The sequence below is a fragment of the Ahaetulla prasina genome, chromosome 2 (assembly GCF_028640845.1).
Source record: "Ahaetulla prasina isolate Xishuangbanna chromosome 2, ASM2864084v1, whole genome shotgun sequence".
NCBI classification, from domain to species: Eukaryota; Metazoa; Chordata; class Lepidosauria; order Squamata; family Colubridae; genus Ahaetulla; species Ahaetulla prasina.
Genome location: NC_080540.1, coordinates 253,976,289 through 253,987,060, shown reverse-complemented (window position 1 = coordinate 253,987,060; position 10,772 = coordinate 253,976,289). Strand labels below are relative to the sequence as shown.

The 10,772-nt window shown below is 36.6% G+C and overlaps 1 protein-coding gene across 1 annotated transcript in view; it reads right to left on the bottom strand.

Moving 5' to 3' along the window:
• Window positions 1-407: 407 nt before the first annotated feature.
• Window positions 408-10,772, bottom strand: part of FBXL17 (F-box and leucine rich repeat protein 17) — a 180,361-nt gene continuing 169,996 nt past the window's right edge. Inside the window, exon 10 of the transcript XR_009153325.1 lies at window positions 408-10,764. The gene's annotated coding sequence lies outside the window, so the exon portion shown is untranslated. The remainder of the gene's footprint in view (window positions 10,765-10,772) is intronic.

Genomic DNA, 10,772 nt, shown 5'->3' with positions numbered 1-10,772 from the left:
TTTTATCAGGCTGCAGCTGGTCAGAGAAAGCAGCAATTAAAAAAAAGGTTCAGCAGACACTGCCCAGTGGAAGGTAGCTTTGAATTCAAAATTGGATTCATTCTGAAAGGTTCCATTTCAAGTTCCAAGCAGCTGTTTTGAGTATGAAACGGGTTGTTCTAATTATTGCGGTAATATTCCAAACATAATCATGTTTGAAAAACTGTACTGTACTCTTTCTGAGCTTGAATTAAAGATGTTTCAGACTTGAGAATTCTCTAGAACAGTGATGGATAACCTTTTTGCCATCGCGTGCCAAAAGCGGAGAATGCAGGGGGGTCGCGCGCGTGTGTGCCCATACACATAATTCAGCGCCCCTCCGTGCCCCCTCCCACCCCCGCGCCCCTCCTGTGCTCCCCCCGCTTTTGGTATGTGACGGCAAAAAGGTTACCGGTGGGCCCAGTAGGCCCATTTTTCGCCCTTCCCAGGCTCCAGAAGCTTTCTTGGAGCCTGGGGAAGGCAAAAACAGCCTCTCCCACCCCCCTGAAGCCCTCTGGAGGCTGGAAGGCCTAAAAATCAACTGGCTGGCACGTGCATGTGTGATGGAGCTGAGCTAGGGCAACGCTCGTGTGCCCACAGATATGGCTCCACGTGCCACAGATTTGCCATCATGGCTCTAGAACAACTTGTTTTGAACTCAGAGCATTTTATTCATTCTTATGCTAAAGACTTCTTATAATTTTCACTGGCAGCTGACTATTCAGGATATGCCAGCTGATATGTGAAGTTTTAGTATGCTCTTATTTTTCACATAGTGCTGAAATACTTTCTTCAGTTTTCAAATCCAAATCTATCACTCTACCAGAATCCAGTCCCATGACTGGACCAAGCTGAAGACTGGAGAGAAGTTTAGGAAATAGTTTTGATTCCAAACATGAGGTTGTAAGGAATTCAGCAAAATAAAGAGGAAAAACAATAAGTGTCTGAAACACTTCTTTTAATCAGACTACATTACATAGTCCATGCTATGTCCTTATAGATGGTTTTAAGTTTTTCAAATGCTAGTAAATATTGTAGCAGAATAAACAATAGTCATTACTGAGAAAGAAGTACATTGTAATGGGAAAAATCCTGTTAAGAGATTAAAATTCAATTTCCACTCAACCATTTAACTGATTTCCAATTTCCATTTCCTTGTACTAAGTAATAACCTAATTTGTGGTCTTGAAAATATATGTTTTGGCTAATGCAATTTTTACTTCAAAAGCATTATTTTATGAGTTTGCTGGCTTCAGAAGCTCAAATGCAAGAATGTAGATGCAACCATCTATGTTAATAATATGCTATTTGTAAGAATTAAGTTATGTTCATAACCATTGTACTTTTTAGATCTTTTATACAGCAACAAATTTTCCTTTCTACCTTAGTACACATTTCAAAGGAGGCTTGCATTAATATAAAATATGTATAAATGTAACATTGATCTGATTTTACACATAAACACATGGGAAATATGTTTATTTTTTTAGTTCTTCATTGTTTTTAAATGTAAGCTTTAGTTTATTTTTTTCAGTTGCACAGTTCTAACTAAGCAACAGGTCAGAAAGCAATGTGGAACAGGAAAAATAGAGCTACTTCATTAACTATTTAAAAATCATTTAAAAATAAAATAAATCCATAAATATATGTTGTTTTTTTCAAAATGTATGTGGGCCAAAATCTGCATTTTTATAATTCACATTCTTTTCAATATTTTGCATGTAAGCAGAAGCTAACTTGGTTTCTAATCTCTGCACAGCACCTAATATAATTGTAAATGTTTAATCAATTATTTATTATGTCATTCACTTGTCACCAATCCTTTCCAAAGTAGTTCACCAAAACTTACACTTTTATAAATGTTACGGTTATCCCTCATCTTTTTATGATTGCCAGGCTAAGAAGAATTTGGGTTAGGTGCTTGACAGACATATCTTTCAGGTAAGCTCTGCTAGCTGCCACACAATTGATATACCTCTTCTGATGCCTATAATGTTTGATCATTAAAAGGTACTTTTTTTCCCCATTTATCCATGCATATAATTTTCTTTGACAATTCTTGGAGGACTGGGGTCATTTCACCATGACATGAAAATAGATTTAATATGGCTTTATGTGACCTTTAGGGGCACCGTAGTTTGTCATGCAATTCTTCAACAAGATTGAAGTGGGAAAAGAGCACTAGCTTTTCGTTTCATAAAGCACCACCTTAAAAATTACAATATAAATTGTTTCCCAAAGTACAATGGGAGTACAAGTATTACTAATCTACTCCACAAATTTAAATCCTCTTTAGGGGGGAACACTTCAGACCACCACCACCCCCGCAAATAGCCTCCAATGAATAAAATGGGCAATGCAGGAAACAGAGGACCTCGGTGCCTTGATTGCTACCCTAAGATAAAAATCATTCTTCACACTTTGAGAAAAAGTAAATGCCAGTTTGCAATGTTAAGAACCCCGGTGGAAATAAGATGAAATGAAACAAGCCTTCCAGACCTGTGAGAAAAATCAATCTGATGGAAAATTGACAAACTTGTTTAACGTGTCGGCACAGGATCCGAGAGCTGACCCATAGAGACCTCCACTTAGACACACTGTGAAGTTACTGTCAGTTATCTTAATCTGTTCAATTACACAACAGGATCTCAAAGGGGAATTTTTACCAAACATCACTTTAAATTAACTTTTTCTCCTTTGTGTTTTAAGCTTTCAGTCTTCTCTTCCTTCTAAACTAATGCCTCCCCAGTATCTCTAATAAAATATTTAAAAAACCCAATTGCATGTCAATGAAAAATTTGAGGAAGATTGATTTCATTTTTTTTTATTAAACTGAGATGCATCAATGAGACTAATCAACAGGACAGGAATCTCAGTACTCTGTTGCATTAGAAGTGTAGTGGTAATCTAACTCTTATTCTTTTTCATACACCTTATATTCAAGAATAGAAATATACCTGCAATTTACACTGCTCGTTCAATATGAATAAATAAAATGTTCGTTGACAAATATGCAAAAAAAAAAAATCAACCCGATAGAAATGTTTGTCCAGGAAGGAAAAAATTGAGGCTACAATCTGTTATTTCTAAATACTTTTACCTCATTTTCCACATGACATGAAACAAGACAACTGAAGTTATGAAATTAGATTTGTAGTCCTAAATGAACTTACTTTGAATCCAGTCTAATGAACTCAGTATGACTCCTCAGTGAACATTTCTGGACTTCAGACTATATCAGATGTTCAAATGTTAAAACTTTCTTTAAAGAAAAAGCTGTTAAAATAAAATCAGGATCTGGATCCACAGAGCCAGAGAACACCTATATTAGAAAATTAAGTAAGGCTCTAAAAAGAACCACAAATGTAAATTAAGCCACAACAAGTAAACATATTATTTAATAATTAAATTAAATTAAACACGGAATGGCTTGCCTCCAGAAGTTGTGGGTGCTCCACTACTGGAGGTTTTTAAAAAGAGATTGGACAGAGATTTATCTGGAATGGGCTCCTGCTTGAGCAGGGGTTGGATTAGAAGACCTCAAAGGTCCCTTCCAACTCTGTTATTCTATATTCTGATAGTAAAATCTTTGTATCCATCCAAATACTTTAAACCATAAAGCTAAGCAAGTTTATTATTCAAATGCAAATTTTAAGTTTATATTATTAAATATATAATGTACACATTATATATATATAATATATAATGTACACATATATATATTTTAGAGATTATATATTAGCATTTATTTTAGAAGAGTTGCCTTATTGCTATTCCTAAATAAATGATAATTATCAGTTTATTCCAAATTTTGTCACAATCCTTCGAGATCAGTTCAGCAGATGAGCACATAGAATAATACTTAGCAACACCCAAAGGCTCAGGGGCAGATTGTTCTCATGCCAGGAAAATAGCTTTTTTGCAAACCACTTTATATTGATTATCCCTGGAGATGCATGCAAAGTTAGGTACTCAAGAAAGCTACATCAAAAAGGCCTACGTTTATATCCCAGGACACTGCAGCTCTGTTTAGTGAAAAGTCAGCTGTACTCAAGCAATGTTGACTTTTTATACGTCATGCAGAAGAAGATGATAATCTAGTGCTGCAGAATACCCTATACTTATGTCATATTCAGTTTGGAAGTTCCAAATTTGTTTATCCAAAGCTTTAAGCCAGAGAGTCATGGCACAATGGTTAGAATGCAGTATCGCAGCCTGACTTTGTCCTCTGCCAGGAGCTCGATCCTGATGGGATCAAGGTTGATTCAGCCTTCCGTGCTTTCAAGGTCAGTAAAATGATGATCTAGATTGTTGGAGGTAATATGTTGATTCTGTAAACTGCTTAGAGTGCTCTAAAGCATTATGAAGCAATATCTTAGTGCTGTTTCTGCTAACATGTTACTAAGAACAGTTTAACAACGAGACAGAGTTGTGTGATGATATAACATATGAATCCCTACTTTCAATCAATTATTTTACATAACATAACATAACATAACAACAGAGTTGGAAGGGACCTTGGAGGCCTTCTAGTCCAACCCCCTGCCCAGGCAGGAAACCCTACACCATCTCAGTCAGTTGGTTTAGCTCGAATCAAAATTTTAGCTCGAATCAAAATAATACAAAAGAATCTAAACAGTATCTTAAGAAATCTTGGAGATACCAGAGTATGAGAGGGAGAAGCTCACCAATATAGATTAGAAAAGCCATTTATGCTGATTTAGAAAAGTCAATCAGATTATTTACAAGATGCCATATGTAATATCTGTCATTGCGATGACAGGTTTAAATGAGTGAATTATTTCAGTAGGCCTCATAGTTTAAACTTCTTTTCTGAAATACGCTTCATTTTCAACTACCCACTTTTATGTGAAGCCGATGCTAAATTTCAGACAAATGGAGCAATGGATCAGGTATCATACTTGATGCAGCTTTGTTACAGAAGAAGCGAAGGAAGTCTGAAATTGCCCTCCGATGCTTCACAAATCACGCTAACTTGGTTTGCTTATTTTTAGTTTCATGTGATATATGAATGCACCACAGGAAACAATGATTTACAAACTACTGTAGATGGATAAACATGCGAAGCCCAAAACAAACAATCCACTGTACTGCTTTGGGAGATATGTGAGCCATACATCCTACATGTATTTCATGAGCAAGAGCGCGGTTCTGCCACTTTGAAATGATCTTACAATTGACTGCACAGAGTCCTAATCAAAGTATTCCATCAAAGGGCTGATGGTGGTGACTGAAGAAGGAAACTAGCGGAAAGTTCAAAAAACAATCAGTGTTCGTAAGACCTGGGGGTTGGATCATTATTCACACTGCAGCCTACTTGTAGCATTATAGCAACTAAAGTTTGCTATAGCAAAAATGGTAGATCGGACTTTCTCACAAAAGTGATAATCACCGAAAGTATTCCTTGAAATCTGCTAGGAGTCCATACACTTGGCTCTTTCTACGTGACTGGGATAGTTAAATGTTATCCCATTACTAAGGGGCTTTTCTTTGTTTCAAAGACAATGAAACTTTGAACTGGATTCCAAAGAGAAGTGCCTGGGAAATGTGTAGAGTTTACAGTGGCTGTGATGTTTGGACAGAAGCAAATCTGGCATCTCAGGCCCCATGAACTTTAAAATATGCTGCCTATGGTGACATGCTAAAAGCAGGCACCATTGTAGAATAGTTGTTTCTTTTAGAGAAGTGATGTGGGTTTATGCTTCCCAAAAATGGTCCATAAAGTCATGATCAAGGTGTTTCTGAAGTTCTGAAGTTATTTCACAACATGGATTAGGCTTCTTTCCCAAAAAATATTTGAGCTATGGAAGGAAAGGAGAAAGGGAAAAAGGAGGAAAGGAAGCATGTGGGAGAGGAAGGCTCACTGTTGAATTCCCCATTTCTCATATTTAACTGATGATGGTGAAGTGTGCCTTTAAGCAGTTTGTAAGAATGGAAGCATAGTTCTAACCACCTCTAGTTCACATATATACTTGTATTGAAAATGTCAGGAACAGAGATGGTATTCCATCAGGTTCTGACCAGTTCAGAGAACTGGTAAATACCACCTCTGACTGGCCCCGCCCCCATCTATTCTCTGCCTCCCGAGTCCCATCTGATTGGGAGGAAATGGGGATTTTGCAGTAACCTTCTCCTGAAGTGGGGTGGGAATGGAGATTTTACAGTATCCTGCCATGCCCACCAAGCCACGCCCACAGAACAGATAGTAAAAAATTTTGAATCCCACCACTGGTCAGGAAGTAAAAATAAGATTTATTTCAACTGATTATTTGGAAAAGCTGTTGTTGGCTAGCAGTGGAGAATAACTGCTCTGTAATTTGTTCAGAGAATATGTGCAAGAGGATGGCTAAGAAGGAAAAGAAGAAAGAAAAGTGCCATTCATTATTTGCCCAACTATCAAACTAAGTACTTCACTCTTGCACCATGGTTAGATTTAACCATTTAAATGGAATATTTTACACCGGGAGTAGGGAAATAGTGCACTCCTTAGCATCTGTGATAATAATGCTAAGAAGTCAGCCATGGAAGTCTTTCTGAGGACAGCCTTGATAACAAGTGGCAAGATTTCAATGATGACCAAGGGCAAGTCAGTAAATTACGAAAGGCAGACAAACCCTGCCTGTAGTTGCCTGTCAAGGATCTCATTAGGATTCACAAGACTATATGGCAATCAATCTTTTTGTGATTTTCATCATGTTTATTTAAAAGGGAATTCAAGGCATCAGAAAGTCTGGGTGAAGGAGGACGACAAAGGAAACTATATTTAATTGGAAAATGTAACTATTAGAAGGACATAAAATGTTTGATTGATAAAAATTTGGTGAAGAATTCTTTTCTGTAGCAAAAAAAAGGAAATAAACAAATGTGTGTGTGTGTGTGTAATTTTGTGCATAAATTCCCAACTTAAACCAGAAGTATTGACTGATGAGTACAGTAGATTTGTTGGTGTGGAAATTAATTTGTGTGAGGTTAAGACTTTGATACTGGGAATTTATGCTCCAAATGAGGACAAAGCGGGGTTTTTTAAACAAGTTATGGACAGATTAATATTTTTTTCTTATGAAAATTGGTGGTTTGATGGGGAATTGGAATGATGTGATCTCCCCTCAACTGAATAGAAACTCTGAACAAAATTTTAATGTCAGGGTTCCAGGTAACACGCCCAACGAAATCAAACTCCAAGGCTTGAAGTTCCTCAAAGCTAACTTTTATGTCATATTGGCACATCTGGGAAAACCCAAATCTGAGAGCTTCCAGGTTTTCCACACCCAAAAGAAAGTTCAAGATCTTGTCCCTCTCCCACATGTCCACCATACATCCAATCAAGTACGGTCCAGAACAGAAGATATCTCCTCATTCCTCTCAGCACAGCTGCAGGGCACCGTGGCTTTGACTTTCTATAAGGAATTTTATTGTGACTACATATCTTCTTCCCTCTATGCAACTCCCCCTCCCAATTTCCCACAGTAAAATTTGTGGCAAGCCTGAAGCCTGAAGGCACAAAAGTAGAAAGATGGCTTCCAGGTCTGACAATTATTATCAAGGCAAATGATCAACAGGGTTTTTTTAATCTGATAGACCATTTAGATTGTCCATTACATTAATGCCTTGATGGTTCATACATCAAGACAAAAAATGTCAATTTAAGAATGTTAAACTGCTTACCTTTCTGAAGGGCATAATCTTTTCAAGAATATATATACTTTGGACTTCAATAATTTGGCCGCTAAAATTTTAAAGTAGAGATATTACAAAGATTATGTTCAGCTCGTAGTCCTATGACTTTGATTTATAAAAGAAAATCTAATTCATTTAGATGAAGACTAACAAACTCTTGCTACGGAAAGCAACAGTAGTGAAGGATTGTGAAGGAAACAAAGCTAAAAGAATTTTTGAAAATAGTTTAATAGTTTAGGTAAAGGCTCTGACTTAAGAATGGTTTGGGATGTAAGTAAATCTTTCATTTGAGGTCACTTTATACAATACAACAATGGATTTAAAAAGAAGTGTTTTGAATGAAATAAAGAGAAAATAAGACCTGGAATTAAAGAATTATCCAGAGATGACAAGTATCTCTCAACAAATTAAACTTCTGCAATGGCAATTATCTATAGTATGTTAACAGTAAGATAAATGAAATAAAAATGAATTATGTAAAGCAAAAAAAAAGAGTTTCAAATTTATCAGGGAAGTGGCTAGCATATAAATTATGAAAATAAAGGGAAAAGAAATGATATTGAAATTACAAGAGGGAAATGCTGTATTAATGGACAATGCAGCCATACAAAATGTATTTCATCAATATTACTCTATTTTGTATAAAGGAAGTGACATTCCTCTAGAGAAAATAGATGAATATCTAAAGAAACAAAAATTACTGAGGATTACAGCAGAACAGAGACAAAATATAAATGGAGCTATAACAATACAGGAAGTTTCTGAAGTTATAAAAAAAAGATTAAACTAGGAAAATGATCAGATGCCCAGGCAATTGGTTCTTTTGGCTTCATAGACAATGAGCATTTGAGTGAATAATGAGATTTTAAGTTTTATTATTAACTCAAGCAAACACATTTAAAAGTATAACAGAAAAAACATATATACTGTAACATGATTTGGATAACTAAATCTCTTATAAGCTGCAAAGAGCAGCTCCATAGAGATTCTCCAAGGGTAGAAGGTTCCACAGTACCCAATGTTAGGTTCTGTGCAGCAACATTTCATTTAAAGGCCAGTACTAGGTTTTTTAAAAAAAACCTGCCATCATAACTTCATGGCCCTGCTTCAATGAACACGAGACTGTACAAATTAACAGTTGGCACTGAAAGCAAGCCAACTTTGTCACAGCACACATTATGGCAGATGGATAGTTTCCCAAAGAGCGAGATCCTGTGCCATGGATGGCTTTATAAAACCTAGCACCTTGAATTGTCTTCAGAATCCAACTGATAACAAGTGAGGTTCTAATAACAGCCTGTTATATGTGAGTCTTTCCCATCACCGCTTGTGCTGCCACATTCAGGATCAACTATAGCTTCCATATGATCTTTAAGGATAGAACCATATATAAAGCACTGCAATTGTCCAAAACCAAGATGAGCAAGTCATGAGTGACAGAAATGCTTCTTGATCCAAAATGTACACTTTGTTAAGGGCCAAAACCTGATGATCTCCAGCCACTATGTGTTGCTAGGGTTGACCCCAAGACTGTTCATCTCTACCCAGGTTTTTATAATTTTCAGGCTTTGGGACAAGACCTTGAGAGCATAATTTAGTCAGAAAGGGGATAAGATGTACAACTGAGCATTAGGGTGTGTCATTTAATGGGGTGAAAATAAATTTTTGCAATGTTTTCAGTGAGGGGTAATAAAAATATGTGTTTTTACACCAAGAATTCAAATCTGCTATTATTTTTGCAGTTGCATAACGTTTAGCTTGGTATGGTAAATCCATGTCTGATCATATACTGTTAACTTTATCTTCTCAGAATTACACCTTGTGCTACAAAAATTAAAGTTTTTTTTCTGCATGAATCTTATTTAGCTAAGCAAAAAATAATCCATGCAATCCTAAACTAACATCAGAAAGCAATTATCTGAGTTACAAAAATGTTTAAGCAAGTTTCATCTAGTCTTGTTTTGATTCATTCTTTGACATCAGCTGCTGACTCTTGGCCTCCGATATAACTGTCACGTTTCTCATGTGTATACACTCTGCTTGCTGCCTCTGTGACCTGTTTTACACATCTCTATATTGATTGGGCATGACAGGGCCAGTGTGGTACTTGCATTGGTTCGTCAATGAACTTCTTTATTTCCACTTTATTGCACGTCAAAGGTGGCTCATATACACCTTCAGACCAGTCAATCTGTTCCAGCAAGTGGATGCTCTGGCTTGACCTCTACCCAGTGCATGGCACCACCATCATAGCCAGTATGAACCTTCGTAGAATCACCTCCAATAGCCTTCAAGCTTTTGTCAATGTTTTTCTTCTTCATGAAATACACCAGATTATCTGCAATCACTCGAGCAGGTTTTCCTGTTTTTGAGCCTTTCTCTGGAGTGAAATGATAAAGATATCTTCCACCTGGCTCACTGCACACAGAATAATGTTCTTTTTTTGGTGGTACTGGGGAATTGTTGGCCTGAATTGTTTGCTGGGGAATTGATGGTCTGAAAAGTTATGATGTTTATGTAGTTATTTACCAACCACATCTACATTATATTAAAATGACCAAAATATCTTTACAATCTCCAAGACTTTTGAGGACCCCTAATTGTTGAAAATTGAAAGTTGGAAAATTTGACAAGCCTTACGAGCGTCATCAGCATACTGATTATGGCTTTCCCCAGCAGTCTTATGTAAATGCTAAACAAAAAGGAAGATAGTGTCGAGCCCTGAGGCATCCTGTAGATGAGGTGCTTTAGGTTTATCCTCTTTACTCCTACCAACACTGACTGGAATTAGTCATAGAAGAAATAGGGCAGCTATCATTACACCATATTTCCTATTCTGACTCCTCACAGCTGGTCCAGAAAAATGTTGATGGTATCAAACACTCTTGAAAGATTAAAGAGCCAGGCTCTGCTTGACCCAATCTCAGCTTCACCATAATCATCTCTGTATTGTGTCCAGGTTTGAAACCCAATTGAAAAGAATCCAGATAATTCATTTCTTCCAAGATCTTTTGCAACTGCAGCCAAACTATCTTCTCAACAATTATCCTTTAAAA